At 39.8% G+C, this 16,676-nt stretch overlaps 1 protein-coding gene across 1 annotated transcript in view; it reads left to right on the forward strand.

Annotated features, from left to right (window-relative positions):
• The first annotated feature begins 850 nt into the window (after positions 1 to 850).
• hs3st1l1 (heparan sulfate (glucosamine) 3-O-sulfotransferase 1-like1) overlaps positions 851 to 16,676 on the forward strand; it is a 40,704-nt gene continuing 24,878 nt past the window's right edge. Inside the window, exon 1 of the mRNA XM_012862390.3 lies at positions 851 to 1,184. The gene's annotated coding sequence lies outside the window, so the exon portion shown is untranslated. The remainder of the gene's footprint in view (positions 1,185 to 16,676) is intronic.

Raw genomic sequence — 16,676 nt, forward strand, 5'->3', positions numbered from 1 at the left:
ACAGCTCTTTCTGAAACGATCTACAAATAGGAATCTCAATATCTAAGGATGAATTGTGCAAAAATGCAATGAACATGTTTCATATAGCCCATAGACCTAACCCAAAAAAATGCATAGGTCAACTTTAATTACTTTCGCTCCCTCAGTCTCCCAGCTTACCTTCTTTTTCAGGTGCTCCACATTGCCCCCTGGAAAAAAATCACATACTGTGCCATTTTTTTTCTCTTGTCCCTTGGCATATAACCTCACTGGCTCTCATTGTTCATTGTTGGATTCCTCTTTTTAATTGCTGTGCACTTTACTGCCTGTGACCCCTGTGTGTTTCAGTAAGATTTCAGTAAGATTTCTCCTATCAATATCCAGCTGCCATCATGCTTATTCTAAGTTCCCCGTCTTGGGAAACTTGAAAAAAATAACTTGAAGGTAAGCCATGATCATGAAAACTGATAAGAATAAATAAATAAATTAAATCAATAAGTGCAACAACTTTGCGTGCAATGCACCTCCACAATTTGAGATTTACTTTTGTTTAATAGAAATACTGCATTTTATATGATATTTAAATTTCTTGGGCATGAGCTCGTCCACAATCTTTTGCTATATTATTATAATCTATAGCTGCTTTTGATAAGAGCGAAAACCTGTCCGTAAAACCTGAACAAAAGTCCCTGAACCAAGCTGCACAAACGGCGTGGGTAAATATTAATGACCGGGCGAGCAGCGCGTCGGGCAGAGGGCAGGGTGCCAGGGTCTGAGGCGCGCTTTGTGCTGAAGCCCATGCTCACAGAGCATCAGTGCGCAGAGCACCTTGCCCAGCTCGTCAGACGGGAAACGGCTCCTCCCCACTCCCCCCCCCTGTCTGCCACGCAGAGCCGAGGCAGCGGCGTCGCCACGGCGCTCCTCCTGCACACACACAGCCTCGGAGACGGGGCGCAGTCCTCTGCTTCCAACAGACAAGCCCTCCGCTCCGGCAGCTGGCTGGCTGCTCGCTTCCTCCCACCCCACCTCCAACGACCCAGTGATGACAGTGGCCGTGGGAAGGGACGGACGCGTTTCTTCCGCGGGGACCGGCGGGTGCGCAGGAGCGCGCCCCGGTGTTCAGCATCATCTACATCCTCCGCTCCTGAGATCAACCCCGACCCGAGAGAGGCACGCTCAGATCGGCACCAAACCCTCCGTGAGAGGTAACCACCTTTCCTTCTACTTTAGCGGTGCTTTTTTATGCTGCGTTTGACTAAATAACTGTTCCCCCCCCCCTCACAATTTAACTGTTACTGTGCAAATAAAATACATTTAAAAAAAATCCAGTCATCTATTTGGGGTGAGCTGAATCTCACGTCTCTGGGCTTATCCGTCACTCAGTTGAGCGCTTTGTCTCCTCTCTGCTGTTCCCATCTAAACCCCTCTGTAATGGAGTATTGATCAAACTAATTAAAAATGCTACATTCACTAAATTAGCTGGAAGAAGCTCCCAGCAGCGCATTATTCGGCGGGATTATCTCCTTGTGAGTGTGACTCAGACCAGTCCCTTTAAAAGTTGAAATCTGGAGACCCTTGGTTGTTTTGACGATGAACCGGAACAGAAGTAAAGTTCCTCGTCCAGCCCTGAACACTGCTGCGAGCATAAAAAAAGAAAGAAAAGTGACTAATCTCACGCTGCAGTCGGGCAGACTCAATCAGACAAGAGCGGTTGATGATAATTACCACTCTCCTGTGGAAATGTGGCCCTGCGCTCGCCGCCTTGCCCTCCACGGCGTTCACATCGCCTGCATCTGATGTCAGACCGAGCCAAGTGAAATTCCGCTGGATGCAAATTGCAACAGGCTGTGCAACAATTCACCTTTGATTATGAGCATGTGGGTGTTGGCCTTATACGCGAGCCGGGGTGCCTTTCAGCTCGCAGGGTTTCTCAGAGAGGCGTCAGTCGGCGTTCGCCTGGAATAAGTTGTGTAATGAAATCCCCATGAAACGCGAGGTGCTCTGCATCCGTCTCGGCCTGATCCTGTCCTGCAGCTAAAAGTCGCCTTTAATTGGTTTGTGTTTAAAGTGGGTTCGAGCGTTTTGTAGCTGTTCCAATCTGAAGCTGCACAACAATCCTCCTGGGGGGGGGGGGGAGAGAAGTGCGTTGATGATGTTCTCGCAGCTGCTTCATAGGTTGAGACAGCTCATTACATTGAGATATGTTGAATCTAAATGTTAATTTACAGCTTCTTTTGATCCGCACGCGGCCGACTTTCAGCTATGTCGTGTATTTGTCAGAAGAAAAATTTCCTTCGTCGCTGGAAGATGCACAAAAAGATCTCTGCGTTGAACGACGTTTACTGTCCCTCTTGGTAAAGATGTGCAAAGAGTCTTGCAGTAGCATCAAATCTTTTTATTGCAGTGGCATATACACACTGGAAACTATTGTTTTGAACAAAACCACCAGTGACACTATTATTTTAGTATCTCTAAGAAAACCTTCTGAAATAAAGGCAACTGAAACACTTTTTCATTTATACTTTGTAGCTGATAAAACACTCGGGAATCTCTTATTCATGACTTTCTGTTTCCCAGAGATGTACGAGGACACAGGGGTTGTCTCTACCAAACTGATTCCGGTGCTAAACCGGTCCTGGTGCTCTCACAGTACCAGTTCTTTCTGGGTTCTTGCGTTTCATGCTCTTGACTGGCATCAGGCGTAGTCCGTTCCCATCTTGGCTCCAACTCTAAGCTGCACCAGAGGGAAGAACTTTCTTCCTTCAGAAGCCAGGATGGCTCGTGAAGCCCAATGAGTTCAGACGGTTAAATTCCCCCCGTAAATGTTCGCGTACATCTTTGTTAGCCAATCCAGTAAAAGCTAGAATTTGGCGTCTAGGCTCCCGCGCCCCATCCCTCCACGAGCAACATCTCTCCTTCATGTTGGGAGGTGAGGAGAGGGTCCGTGACCTCGGAGCCCCAGAGGGCTGCTGGGGTGGTGGAGGAGAACCGGGCAGAAGCTGGCAGCAGCAGCAGCAGGCGGGCAGAAGCACCACATGACATGTAGAGTGCAGCAGGGTGATTTGCAGCTTAATTAGGCCACCCAAAGTGGTAGGTTAGGCTTCATATATCTAAGGAGAGTTTGTGAGAGATCATGTACGAACACCAGCAGAGCTCCACTTGACTGCCTTAACTAGCACTGCAAAAAGGGAACTAAAAGTAAGATTTTCTTGCACTTAAAATAGGAACAATTCATCACCATCATCTTATTTCAAGTGCAGGATATCTGATTATCTTATTTTAGGGGTCCATTAGCAGATCACCTTTATTTACCTGCTCAAATCAAGAACAAATACACGCAATCCAAGAAAATCTTGACTTATTTTTAGTTTTGTTTTTGCAGTGAGCTTGCAAGTGTATTGCTTGCATTTTTTTTGGTTCCATGCCTGAAACTCATGAGTTATTTCAATACTAATAATAAAATCTATCCATCCATTATCTGTCACGCTTTGTCCCTCATGGGGTCGCAAGGGGTGCTGGTGCCTATCTCCAGCATTCATTGGGCGAGAGGCGGGTTACACCCTGGACAGGTCTGTCACAGTAATAATAAAATAATAATAACAATTATATTAGATCTGGGTTCAGATAAACTCTTCTTGTTTATTTTATTACAATTTCTCACAGAATTTAAGCAGGTCTTTGTAAAGCATGGATCTGGTTTTACCCACTGATCATTAAGACGGTCAAAGACCCAAGTTATTCATTTATTTGTTCACAACGCAAAGTGGGAAGGATGGTAGGGTAGATGACAAAAATCTTTAAAGCTGATTGTTGCAGAACTGCAGCATAGACTAACGTCATGTCTCCATAACATTCATGGATGCTAAAGTGGTTGTTTAGGTCAGGAGTTGTGATTCTGTGAGAAAACAAACAAACCAAAACCAATAAAAAAACACTTTAGTTACCCAATAAATACAATTCATAAAATTAGTTTGTTTTATCTAAACCTTTCAGTGAGAGATTTTATAAAATAATGAGGAAACACGTTGGTAAGAAATTTAGAAAACAAAAGACGGTAAATTAAAATGAAGGAGAGTTGACCCTCAATATTCTTTAGCCCAGACTAATCAAACTGAATGGGTCGACTGTAGCTGAACAGAAAAAACAAAAACAAAAAAAAAAACAAAAAAAACATTTGGGTCTTCTCCTGAAGCCAATTAAGAGAACAGAACCGGGGTTCCAGAGACGACAGCAGGGCCGGACAGTCGGCAAGATCAGCCTGACAGTAAGGAAGCATTTCCGTTTCGGGTTGTAAATATGGCAGTGGTCCGGAGATCTGCTATGATTTCTGCATCCCCCCGAGAATCCTGGAGGTGTCTAAGTGATGTATGGATGGACAAACATGCGGGGTCAGTGTACACAACAATATGAGTACAGTTCCTTATGGGAATGACAGCAAAAGAAAAGAAAGAAGAGAAACCGTTGCTTGTGTACAATATCTCGTTATTAGGTTTGTGTTTGATGGAGTTTATTCACTTGGCTCCACTTGAGCAGAGATGGGGGGGGGGGGGGCAGGAAAGGAAAGAAAAACACAAAAGTGCATTTTCTTTTCCACATGTTCTCCTAATCACAAGCAATCCAAACTAACAAGAGAATGGGATTAATATTTGATGAGTTTCTGTTTGCTGAATTAAAGGATGAAAACTATTAGCTGGGGCATACAGGAGATTTGTTAAAAATGCAAATGAATTCCAGAGTTGTTCTCTTGTCGTTATTGTGGGGCTGATTAAGATGCAATCACAAAACTAACTTTAGATGCAGTCAAAGCTGAGGTAAAGCTAAAGTGTAAAAAAATGTTCATATATATATATATATATATATATATATATATATATATATATATATATATATATATATATATATATATATATGTGTTTATACGTTTATTTATTTGTCTTTGTAATCTCACCACAACGTATAAAGGTTGCAAAAAGTACGTTATGTGAAGCTCCTAATAACTGAGCAACAGCTGCAGCTGAATTAATATTAATGCACCTTAATAATACGGTAATGTTGGACAGTTCCTATCAACCAAGGGCAAATAGTGACACCTAATGGTGAAACAGCAGATTGCAAACAACAGAAAATTATCCACCTCAGCATTTTTTTTTCTAAATTTAAAGGAGAACCAACACTATTGTGGATTTCAAATACGTACAAAAATGTGCAGTATTAACTTAAAAAAAACATTTTATGCGTTTTGCCACTAATGCAAATGTAATCAAAACTAGACCAGAGTTAGGGCAGCAGAATGAGGTACAAAAAATGCTTTGAAATGATTTATCTCACCATTGATAGCTTCTTTTAAACGTTTCGTGTATTTTTGGCCTCGGGGTAAAATGTTGAATGATGTATAGCTGTTTTTCAACAAAAGAAAACAAGAGAATATAAAATGGTACAGAAGTAGCTGAACACTCACCTACGCGTAGTGAGGGTAATAAATCGGCATAAGAAATCGCCATAAGAGCAAAATCACTTCCTGCCATTAAAAAATAGGATTTGTACGGCGACAACTTAGGAGTGGTCAGGAAAATGTTAATACTCTTGTCAGAACACGAGGGGGTGCAGTGCCACATGTGTTATCCCCTTACAATGGAATGACTAAGCTGAATGAGCACCCATGGGACCACCTTAAAAGATTAATTGTCTTTCGTATGTGGGCTTTATTATTTGAGACTTAATTTGAATTTTGTTTTATGATTTATTTTATTTTTATTTGTACTTTTCCCTGCACATGGTTGTGTAAACAAAATGCTTGGGGCCTCCCAGAAGAGCCGCCATTAAAATGGCATTTACAGCTCCTAAACTTTTCCATTTATGAATAGAAAATTTAGTAAGAATGGGCTAAGAATGATAATTGTTCTAAGCTGTTTGTTAACCGAATCATAACATTTTATGAAATCACTGTAAGCTATTGGGGTGACATAGCTGTTAGCTAGGTGCCGCTTAGAGCACAAAACAACGACAACACGACTTTTTCCTTCCCCTGCTAACGCTTAACTCACCCCTGCATCTCTCCATATTTAATGTTCATTCTGTGGCACATCTCCAAACTAAACCCCAAATTGGCTTTTGTTCATGGATACCTAAATTATCCTTTTGTGTTCCCACAAAACCTGGCACATTTTCAAAAAAAAAAGCTATACCAAAAACAAGGAAGCAAAAATGCTAGATGTTACTGACGAACACCACAACCTTTCCACATATCAAACTGCGTGTGCGCAGTGGCTTTTTACTTTTCGAAACATTTTTTCACACTAGGAAGGAATGAGCATTTTCAACATATGGTTATAAATTTCATCACGGAAAGTATCTTGAACACGGTCGTCTTTGTCCAGGCTAATCGTTCCAAAAAAAACAAAACAACTGGACTTTTTTTTTTCCAAAGTTTGAAGACGTTTTGCTTCCCATCCAGAAAGCTTTTTCAATTCAAATGTCTGGAGTAGTGTGGATTTCCAAGCTTTATATTATTGCCCCCAAAAAAGGCGTTGTTATGGCTTAGATAACATGCAAATTAAACCGAAACTGGTCCACCCCTAATCATTGTTTTCAATATTTGCTCATTTTATTTGTTCCTGTTTATACAAATGTGTGCTGTGGGGAAAAATATGCGGGAGAAAAACCATAAACAATATCTGAGTAACGTTTTCCTGCTGTCTGCTGAAGTCTTTCAAGTAGAACATGTCTCTTTAGAAAAGGCCTTTTTTTTTAAATGTGTCGTAACAGGTTTTGTGGCTCCTCACTGATTCTGGAAAAAAAAAAAACCTGCCTATTCCTCAGTGCATCTGTACAGCTATGCATCACAATTGTGTGTAAAAGAGATGCCATACTGTCATGAAAAAAAAAAAAAGGTTTTCATTGACTTTTATGTTACCAAAAAGCTATGATGGTAAATTAAGGTCAACAATAACTTGAATAAATACTGACGTCAGTAGCTTTCATTTCCCTGGTGATCATTTCGTCACATTGTTGGAAAATAACCGGCGCTATCAGTATTTCCAGTGGGGTCCGGCAGACAAGAAGCCGTCTGCCGTCATATATTGACAATGGCTGAGATCCCAGCTATTAATCATGCAAGTCACTTTTGAACCTCTGGATTTAGTCATCGCTGCTCTCCTCCTCGGTGGACTGTGTGCGCGGTTTCAGATCTGAGTTGTCTGACACTGCAGATCCTCACTTGTGATGGCCTCGTTGTTTTGGATATTTACTCTTCTGTGATCAGGTCGTCCAGGCACAATCACTGATGTTAATGTCATAGAGAGGTTATTTTATTTTGTTGGCATATTCTGTCTGCCTCCCCCTCGTAGAGTGATTACTGATCAGGCCCAGCGTTTTCATATCAGCCCTGTGGGAGGAAATTGGAGGATTAGTAGCAACTTCTGCTTATTCCCTTCCTATCTTCCAAGCTTCCAAATCCTATGGAAGCCATTGTTATTTTAAGTAGCTTGGCAATAGAGTCTAGAGGCGAGCTTGCACTCCCTCAAGCCTTTGGAGGAACAGAGCAGAAGAGAGTTAGCATTTTGGAGCTAGCGCTTCGTGTCCTTTCATGATGTGAAAGTGAGCAACTGAGAAAGGGCTGTGAAGCTGGCTGCCAGGACCTCTTCACTCCAGTCCTTTAGTTCATGCATAATAGATAAGTGACTGCAACTTACAGTACCAGGGTATAACTAGGCTAATGCTCAGATTTGCATATTTGTGCCAGATTCCATAATTCATGAGCGCGCAGTCGGCAGCGATCCACGCCGCAAAGTCCCACATTTGTCCATGCGATCGTCGCCATACATCAGCGGCCGTAATTCGCCGTGTCGGCTAACAAAAATGCAGGAAAAAGGGTAGAGCGCAGCGTGTCTGTGCCGAGCTGCCGGAGCTGTCCTCCTCCTTGACAAAAGCCCCCGTGTCCGAGCTCAAGCCTTTAAGGGAAAGGATTATTAAAGGCACAAAGAATTCGCACAACAGGTTGTTTTTCTGCTTAATTTACTGTAAATCTGAAGTAAAGGGACGGAGGGTTGGAGTGGGTGGAAGAGGAGACGAGAGAGTGCAGGGGCCTTTGAGTGAATAGATCTCACAAGCCACTTTTTCATCAAGAGGTTGAAGAGAGGCCTGACGCCGCCTTCGTTGCCTTGTGTTATAAAGGAGATTTATCATTCCACTTGATGATGGGCAAAGTTATTTATTCATTACTTTTGTTCCCCGCCTGCCGCAGATGAGACAGGCCCATGCCAGCCCTATTCATCACTTTTGTTGATAGTCTGTCATATTCTCTTTATGCAGAAACATCTATGTAAAAAGAAACACAACGTGTTTCAGAAGTTTATCTACACTCATCACTGTAATGTCATTCTAATTTTGGGATTTTGATCAGCCATTTGAGCTTGTATTTATTTATTTCTCAAATCTATAAAAGTTCAACATATTTTAGATATTTATATAAGCTGCTTTATTGTGCGGTTGAATCTCTCTTTTTTAGACCTTTATAGCCGTCAACGCTTGTCTGCCATAATTATGGTTCAATATCTGTAGATTCTTCTCGAAAGCATTGGTGGAACTCTTTTAAATAGTTTGTTTTCCTGATATGGACTCTGGTTTTAAGCATATTAGAGGTTTTCAGTAAGGTTGAGGCCTTGGCTTTGGTAAGGTCCCCCCAAAAGCCTGATGCCAGCCTAATCCATTCCAAAACCATTTAAATGTGTGTTTGTGTTCTGTCTACTTTTAACACCCAAACGTGTCGGATGTATCAACCGTCTAGCTCTGGATTCTGGGTGAAGTTTAAGATTTGGAAGCAGTGCTCCGGCCTTATTATAGCATCCGTGCAATGCGTCATTACCAGAGTGACAAAGATAAATAAAAACACTCACTCAACCCCATGCTGACACCAATGTGTTTGATAACGTGTGAAATGTTCTCAAATTTTAAGGCTTTACCTTGACTCCCCCAAACATCTTTCAACAGTGGTAAATAGCTCAGTTTTTAATCCCTTTCAGATCGTAGTTTCATGATTAAAAACACAACCACAAAAGCCCCTCCAACCTTGCGACATTTAGCTGAACACTATGCAGAATGTGTGATAATAATATTTATCTGAGCTCTTTGTCACAATCCTCATCATTTCCATGTGTTACTATTGTGACTTTTTTAGACATATGCATGCTGGCCAATGCAGTCAAAAGTAGTTTTTTTTCACTTTCAAGAATCAAAAAGGTTTTTATTGTCACCTCGTGAAACCTTGGTGAAATTTTTGCCGGACATACTCCAGCATACTTAGGACACACAAAACAAACAATAATAGCATAACATAATAACGACATGGTGAACAATATGTACAGTTTTTTTTTTCTTCTCGATCATTGTCGTCATGCTGTCAGAAAGGCCCGAAAGTCAGTCCCACCTAAACACAATCCATTGTGTTGGGTGAATCAGTCACTTGAAGCTTCTTTGACAATGCATTCAAGCCGGCAGTAAATCTTGCGCAATATACTTAAACCTTAATGTGCAGAACTGTGCAATGAAATGTTCCTGATGGTTAAGAGTGTGTAAAACATATGCATTCACAGCGTTGATACTGTAACGTGTACAGACTCAGTGTCCTCAGCAGGGGGCGATAGCCCTTGCAGCTTCAGCAAAGAAGCTATTTCTAAGTCTGTTCGTATTGGATTTGATGTTCCTGAAATGTTTACCTCATGGGTGATGGAGTAATCAACGCATTGCCATGGTGGGTGGGATCTGTGGCGATGCGTCTGGCCTTTCTCTGGACTCGTGCTGCATAAAGTGGGTCTAGATGCTGCAGGTGGCATCCCACAATTCCCTGTGCTGTCCTCACCACTCGTGCTAAGTTCTTCTTCTCCTTCATTATGCAGCTCCCATACCACATAGTTATGTTGAGACATAGAACACTTTCTATTGTAGCTGTGTAAAAGTTTTTTTTTAGCAGCTTAGTGGAAAGTCCAGATCGTTTCAGTTTCCTGCGGAAGTAGAGCCGTTGTTGGGCCTGCAGTGTTCCAGTATTGAAGATCAGTGGAGCAGATGTGCATTTCCCTATCCTCACCACCTGGGGCGAGGAAGTCACTGATCAAGCAGCAGAGAGTTGTGGATAATTCTAGTTTGTGGAACTTCAGAGCCAGCATGTCAAGGAGTGCGGTGTTGAATGTTGAGCTGAAGTCCACAAATAGCATCCTGTCATAGGTGTTGGGATGCTGGAGATGGGTCAGAGCTGAGTGAAGTGCTAACAAGACAGCATCCTCCGTGGAGTGATTCTCATCTCTGCTCATGTTGCACCTAGAGACTCATTTGATGATGCACCTGTCTTTGCTTCATATTGCATATCAGGGATGGAACAAATCATCTGAAAGGACCTTTTGTCTCATCTTAGCATAAAACCTTTCTCCAGAAGCCATGTGACTTGTCAGTGTGGGCTGCAAATTTAAATTGAGCTTAGATGTGTTGATTTCAGAGCTTCTTTCCCCTTCTCAGTTATTAAACATAACTAGTTTCCTGTAACCTGAAAGTTACTATTTTAGTAATTTCTTGGACAAAGTTAGTTGTTCAAGTTGGACAGTGATCCCAGTCACACCTAAACTTGTTTTGAATGCAAAAAGAAGGCTAATATTAAACTAACCAGTGATATTTATCCACGTGAAAACCTGTGGAGTGTGACTGAGGTACAACTTGCTCCGGGTCATTTAACCGACAGCAAATGTTAGTGAACAGTATGCATGCGTATGAGCCTGCAAGGGTAATCTGTGGATTGAAAGTAAGTCACTAAAATTCTTTTGTGTAGAATTATTCAACAATCAAAAAGGAGTCGCTGAGACACAAAATGGGGATTAAACATACTAAATGTCCACTAACAATCATTATTAATTGACTTTGCAACTTTAGAAAATAAAAGTTGTTTTTAAGTCTATTTTTTGCAGTCAGCCCGATATTAATTTAAAGCATAGGCATGTTATAATACATATATTTTTTCTTAGTTTTAGCTCTAAGTCTACATGGATCCAGCAGGTTTCTTCCTCATGTTTGATCCATTGTGAGAGAGGAGAGGACAGCCTCTCACTTTCTTTCTACTAATACTGCTTTCTTTTCTCTCATTTTGAGGCCTCTAGATTTCAACCAACATTTCAGCTGTTCTACTCTGTGTTTCTGGATTAAAGCTTGTTGAAATGAAGCTCCTGGGATGTTTTCATCTTCCAAAATGATTGGTGTTGCCATTCTAGTTTTGCACTCCTCTTGTCCCACCATCTGGGAAACCCGGGCTGTCTGGCCAAATGTGATGTCATTTGAGTAATGCCCCATTCAAGAAGACCATGTCTTTCATACAGGATAATGTACTATCACATGTATCCAGGTTCCTCCACTCCTGGCTTGCCAGTAGATGTCTCAGAGATGACAGAATACTGAAATGGGCCCCTTTGTCACCCTACTTAAATCTGGATGAGAACTTATGGGCCTTTCTGACAGCATGAGATTCATTTCCAGGAAAGACAGCACAGCTCTTCAGGCGCATTGGGGGCTTTGGTTGCTGCTGCCAAAAAATAAATAAAAATGACTGAACATATCAGGAATTTGGGAGACTCTGCAGATGAAAAGCTTTTGGCAGTCACTCAGAAGAATGTAGTGATTATTGGTTTCTAAGCTGTTAAGGGGTGTAAAAAGTGTTAATTAATTTTGAATAGTTTCTTTGTTAAAGTAATTCTGACAAATTTAATTAAAGTAAGATGTGTTATGATTTATTTCCATTTAGTTACATAACATTCCTGCACATTGTGGGTTTCCTATTAATTGTGCACTAAAATAGGCTCATCTTGTTGATTTCCTTTAATAACTATTACAATTACAGGTTTATTAGTTAATTTTGGATTATATCTTGGCCTCAGGTTAAGTTTAATGATTGCCATCTATGTTAACCCTAACCATGAGCACTTCTCACTTGACATTAATGTGCCAATAGTCTTATTTTTTGTCACAGGTTTTAACTTTAACTTTGTCACAGGTTTCAACTTTATAGACTGCCGTCTATAAAGTTGAAATCACATTTTTCTTCTGCTTTTCTCCAGAGATGATTCTTAGTGTGATTTTTTATCGTTTTTTTGTATAATTTTTATTGATCGATCTCTTAAAAACGTATCACAGTCAACATTTTAAACCACAAGAAAAAAGAATGAAACTATGCCAACTTTATGGGCAGCAGTATATCCATGCATTGTTTCACTTCATAACCGATAGGTCCTAAAAAAAGTGCTTCAAAGTAAGGCAGAGATACTTGTTCAAAATATATGTAGAGATAGAGAAACTACCTTTTTTGTGAATCTCAGCTGAATTAGCAGCAGGGACAAAAATTCCCAAATTTATCCCAAGAAAAGACAAAAATGAAATATTCTCTTTGTGATAAGAGTTAAATCTGAAGCTGTCTTTCTGATGTCTTTACTTCTGTATATCAATTGGATATGTTCATTTCTTAAAATGTCTTGAAAGGACACTTGTTCTCAGTTGGTGCTGTGTAAATAAACTGAATTAAAATAAAAAAAATATATATAAAATAAAGTTTCCAGCAGAACAACAACCCTAAACATGTAGCCAGAGCATGGGTTTCTGGGTGTATGGGTTTAGAGCAGGGGTTCCCAAAGTGGGCATCACAAGATGATTTGATGGTGATGTGCTAAAAATTTCCTTATTTGTGAAATCAATACAAAAGTATTACTTTACAAGATGCACTTTTGGGTTCTTACAAAAATACTACTTTATTCTTGTCATTTTATAATTTTGTTTCTCATAATTTCCACACAAAAAAAGAAGAGAAAAATCACATTAACAAAAATAGGGTTGGCTGTCTCTAGCACTGTTATGTCGGGTGTTGCAGGCTAAAACGTTTGGGAATCCCTGGTTAAGAGCAAAGCATATTCATGTTTTAAAATGGCTCAGTAAAAGTAGAGACTTAAATCTCAGCAAGAATCTGTGGAATAAGTTAACAATTGAATTTTACAAATGCTCCATCTAATCTGGCTCAGCGTGAGCTTCTTTTCCGTCTCTAAATGAGTAAAGCTGTTACAGACACACCCCAAAAGACTTAAAGCTTTTATTTCAGTGAAGTATTGACTAAGGGGATAAAAGTCCACTCTACACTTTTTGGATTTTTATTAGTAAAAAAAAAAAAAAAAACAACATTATTTTGCTGTATTGTATTTTACCCACTTCACAACTATGCAATGCTTTGTGTTGGTCTCTTACATAAAATCACATTAAAGTAGATGAACCTGTCTGGTTGTAACACGACAATGTAAAAGGTTCATGGGGTATAGTTTTACAAGTTGCTGTACATGAGACAAAATCTAATAAAACGGGAATGTACATTTCAACAAATATTCTTTTGAGACTCCATGGCAATATAATTTCTAGGCTGCAAACCTGAATACATACACCCCTGAATCTAGATGTGCAAATGTGTGCATTGTTGTGTCTCCTCCCTCCCCTTCACCATAAAAAAGAGAAGTAGATAAAACCAAAGACAGAGTAACAACATCTGGGAAAGTTCAATTTCAGGTTTAAGAGGAGCAGTATTTCCTTTTTCGGCTGCGGAAAGGCAGGAGCTCTCCATGGATTTCTTTCCGCCAGCCATACCCCCCCCCCCCCCCAACAAAAAAAAAACCAAACAAACAAAAACCCAAAATGACCCCAAATAACAACAACAACAACAAAAACAAAACAAAACAAAAACCAGCAAAAAACAAACAAGATGAACAGTTTCCTTCAGCACCTCGGACAGCTCTTGCATGATTTGAGAGCCTGTTGCAAAACCCTTTTTCCTAAGATATCATTAATCCTGGTCAGATCCTCATCTCTGGATCCTTCTATGTGGCCATCTTTGTATAATACCTCCTAGCAGTGCATCTAGCTGGGAAAGCTTAACAAAGAATGAGTGTTTTCATCTCTGAAAGTAAATGAGAATATATTTGTATTTGTTTAGAGAAACCCAGCTCTTCTCTTGTGAAACAAATGTCAAGAGTTGCTTCTAGTGAAAGTAGCAGGAGGCCAAGCCTTTAAGGAGCGACCGATACTTGACATTTTGTTTCCATGAGTATTCATCTTCTCTTCGAAATGTTACACACAAAAAAAGATTCAGCTCCCTTTCAAAGGACCCAAACAAGACGCATTAACAAACAGTTTCATCCATTTCTAAGTGAAACACTATGATCAAGTCTAAAGCATGAGCTCAGGCTCCTCATGCACATGCAGAGCATATTTTACAAGAAGAAAAATCACACCTCGCTATCTGTTAAACTCTCTTACTCAGCTGCTACAAGGCTTGCAGATCAACTCCAAAATAAATCAGCACATGCGGCTGAAACGTAACATCTGAATCTAAAAGAAACAACTCATCTCACATATGGGAGAGATACGACATATAAAACATAAATATCTGAAGAAATCCAAAGTAATTCTGCACAACTGAAATGGACTAATTATACATTGTAAATGTGTACAGTAATAGCGTAGCAAGGTAAATTAGAATATAATTAAAATGTAATTTCAGGTGGAAAATGTTTCATCTATAGTCACTTTTGTTTGTTTCCCAAAGACTGGAATAAAGAGCAACATTAAAGCCAACAACACTTTACCAAAAAAAAACCTAAAAAAAAAAAAAACATCCGAATAATGACATAAAATCATAAATGCTAATTTAGCAAATACCCATTATAGTTAAAGTTTTCACAGGTTTGATCGTCTTTCAGATACATTAAAGCCTTAAAAACGTTTTATTGTTGTTGTTTCTGTCGGCAACAAATTGTCAGGGACAATAAAGAAAGCCATTAAACTCTGAGTAAAGATGCATTGCACCAGATTGTAGCTTCCTAGCTAATTTTACATCTGCTACCCCTGTAGCTGGAAGTATTGACATCCTTTAAATAATCTTGTGCTTTTGTAAAACAATTCTCATCTAGAGTTTAGAATTACTTTAACATATAATCTAGAGGTTCTTTTTCACTTTTTAAATAGTAATCTAGGGAAATCTGTTGTGGAGGTAACATGAGAAAAAGGCTGTGGTGTTTGTTGGGATGACCCTAGACCAGACAGACTTCTGACCCCGGCTTTCTTTCGTCTTGTCACATGTTCCTCTCCGTATGTTATACCCATTTGATGCAAAGCAATAGGATTAATGTGTGTGGGCCGTAATCCGCCAGGTTGCTCCGGATTTCTGTAAGGATTGGATTAAGCATTTGTTGACACACCAACCTGCTTAGACCCATCGTCTCAGTTGATCTTTCAGAGATGATGCTGAATGGTGAGCGCACATTATTTGGTTTGTTGATTTTCAGGTTTAGATTAAAGCAACGATTCATTGTTTTTTAATTGTCAGATTTAACAATTCTATTTGACTGTCTGGTAACTTACAAATTGAACTGTCAGTTAGTTAATTATACATGTTTCTTGATGTTGTGTTTCTTAAGATCACTTTAATATGCAGTATAATTAGGTCCTCCCTAGTTTTTGTCCGCTGGTGCTAAATTTAATGGGATGTAAAGACTGTGTTCAGATAAATGGAAGACGAAGAATGAAAGACTGCTGGGGTTGTAGCGATGCAGCTAGCACACAAGATGGGATGATACACAATACTTGTTTCAGTTGAGCAAGATGATAAGTGATTGTAGCAATATCTTGAAGAAAACAAATTGTTTTGTGTTTTCACAAATAGTGTTTTTTAATCAAAAATTTGTTTCTAAGAGTCTGCAATCAGCCATAAATAATTCAGTCCATGTGTGACATGTTTATACAGTATTTTTTCGTTTTTGTTATTTGCAAGGTGGTACTAATGCAAAAAAAAAAGGTTAAATGTTTGTGCTTCACAATTAAAATAAAGATTTTAGAAAAGTTGAACTGTGGTGTAAGCTTTCAACCAGGAGGACGTTCTTCAGTTTTTAGCTGCATCCCTTTTCTAACTCACCTGAATGAAATGACTGAATTCCCTAAACAGCACGTTGTTAGGCCTCAATGACTGGACCTGGGGACCCCCGATTTAAGTATTTTAGTTTTTATTTTGAAGAGAATTAAATGCTGTTCAAACTCATTACTTGTTGTGTTATAGCAGCTAACGGTTAGCCACTCACAATTCTCTCACAGTGATTACAATCAGTTTATGTTGTCTGTCACATTTTTGTTTCTTTTCTGAAGAAATGTTCAGGCAAAATTTTGGGTGAAGATTTTATCAGCGCATTTGTAACCCAGTGAAAATCAGTTTGAGGAAAATCATCTAAAATTACAAGCACAACTTTGTGCATATTTTAGCTTTTTGGCTGCCCCCCCCTCCCCCCACCAGGCCAAATCCAGTGGGTGGTCAGTCGAAAATCCAACCACGCATAATGTGATAATCGTCCATTGGGTAGCTGCATTAGTATCAATGTTGCCTCATGCTAATAGAATAAAGACCGACACAGGATGGAGATCTTTTCTCAACCCCATAAACATCTGATTAAAGAGGCACAATATATCATCATTGCAATATCATGTTTGTGTGAATAATATTGTAATGGACTCCTTGGAGAGTTTATTGGTTGCAAGATGCTAAAGGTCACAGAGACTATTGGAAGTAATTGTATCACAAGCCAATTTTCTAATGTTGTGCAGCTCAAACTGTAACCACTGAAGCCAAAAGTTAACTGGCTGTTTGT

Source organism: Fundulus heteroclitus, chromosome 22 (assembly GCF_011125445.2).
Source record: "Fundulus heteroclitus isolate FHET01 chromosome 22, MU-UCD_Fhet_4.1, whole genome shotgun sequence".
NCBI classification, from domain to species: Eukaryota; Metazoa; Chordata; class Actinopteri; order Cyprinodontiformes; family Fundulidae; genus Fundulus; species Fundulus heteroclitus.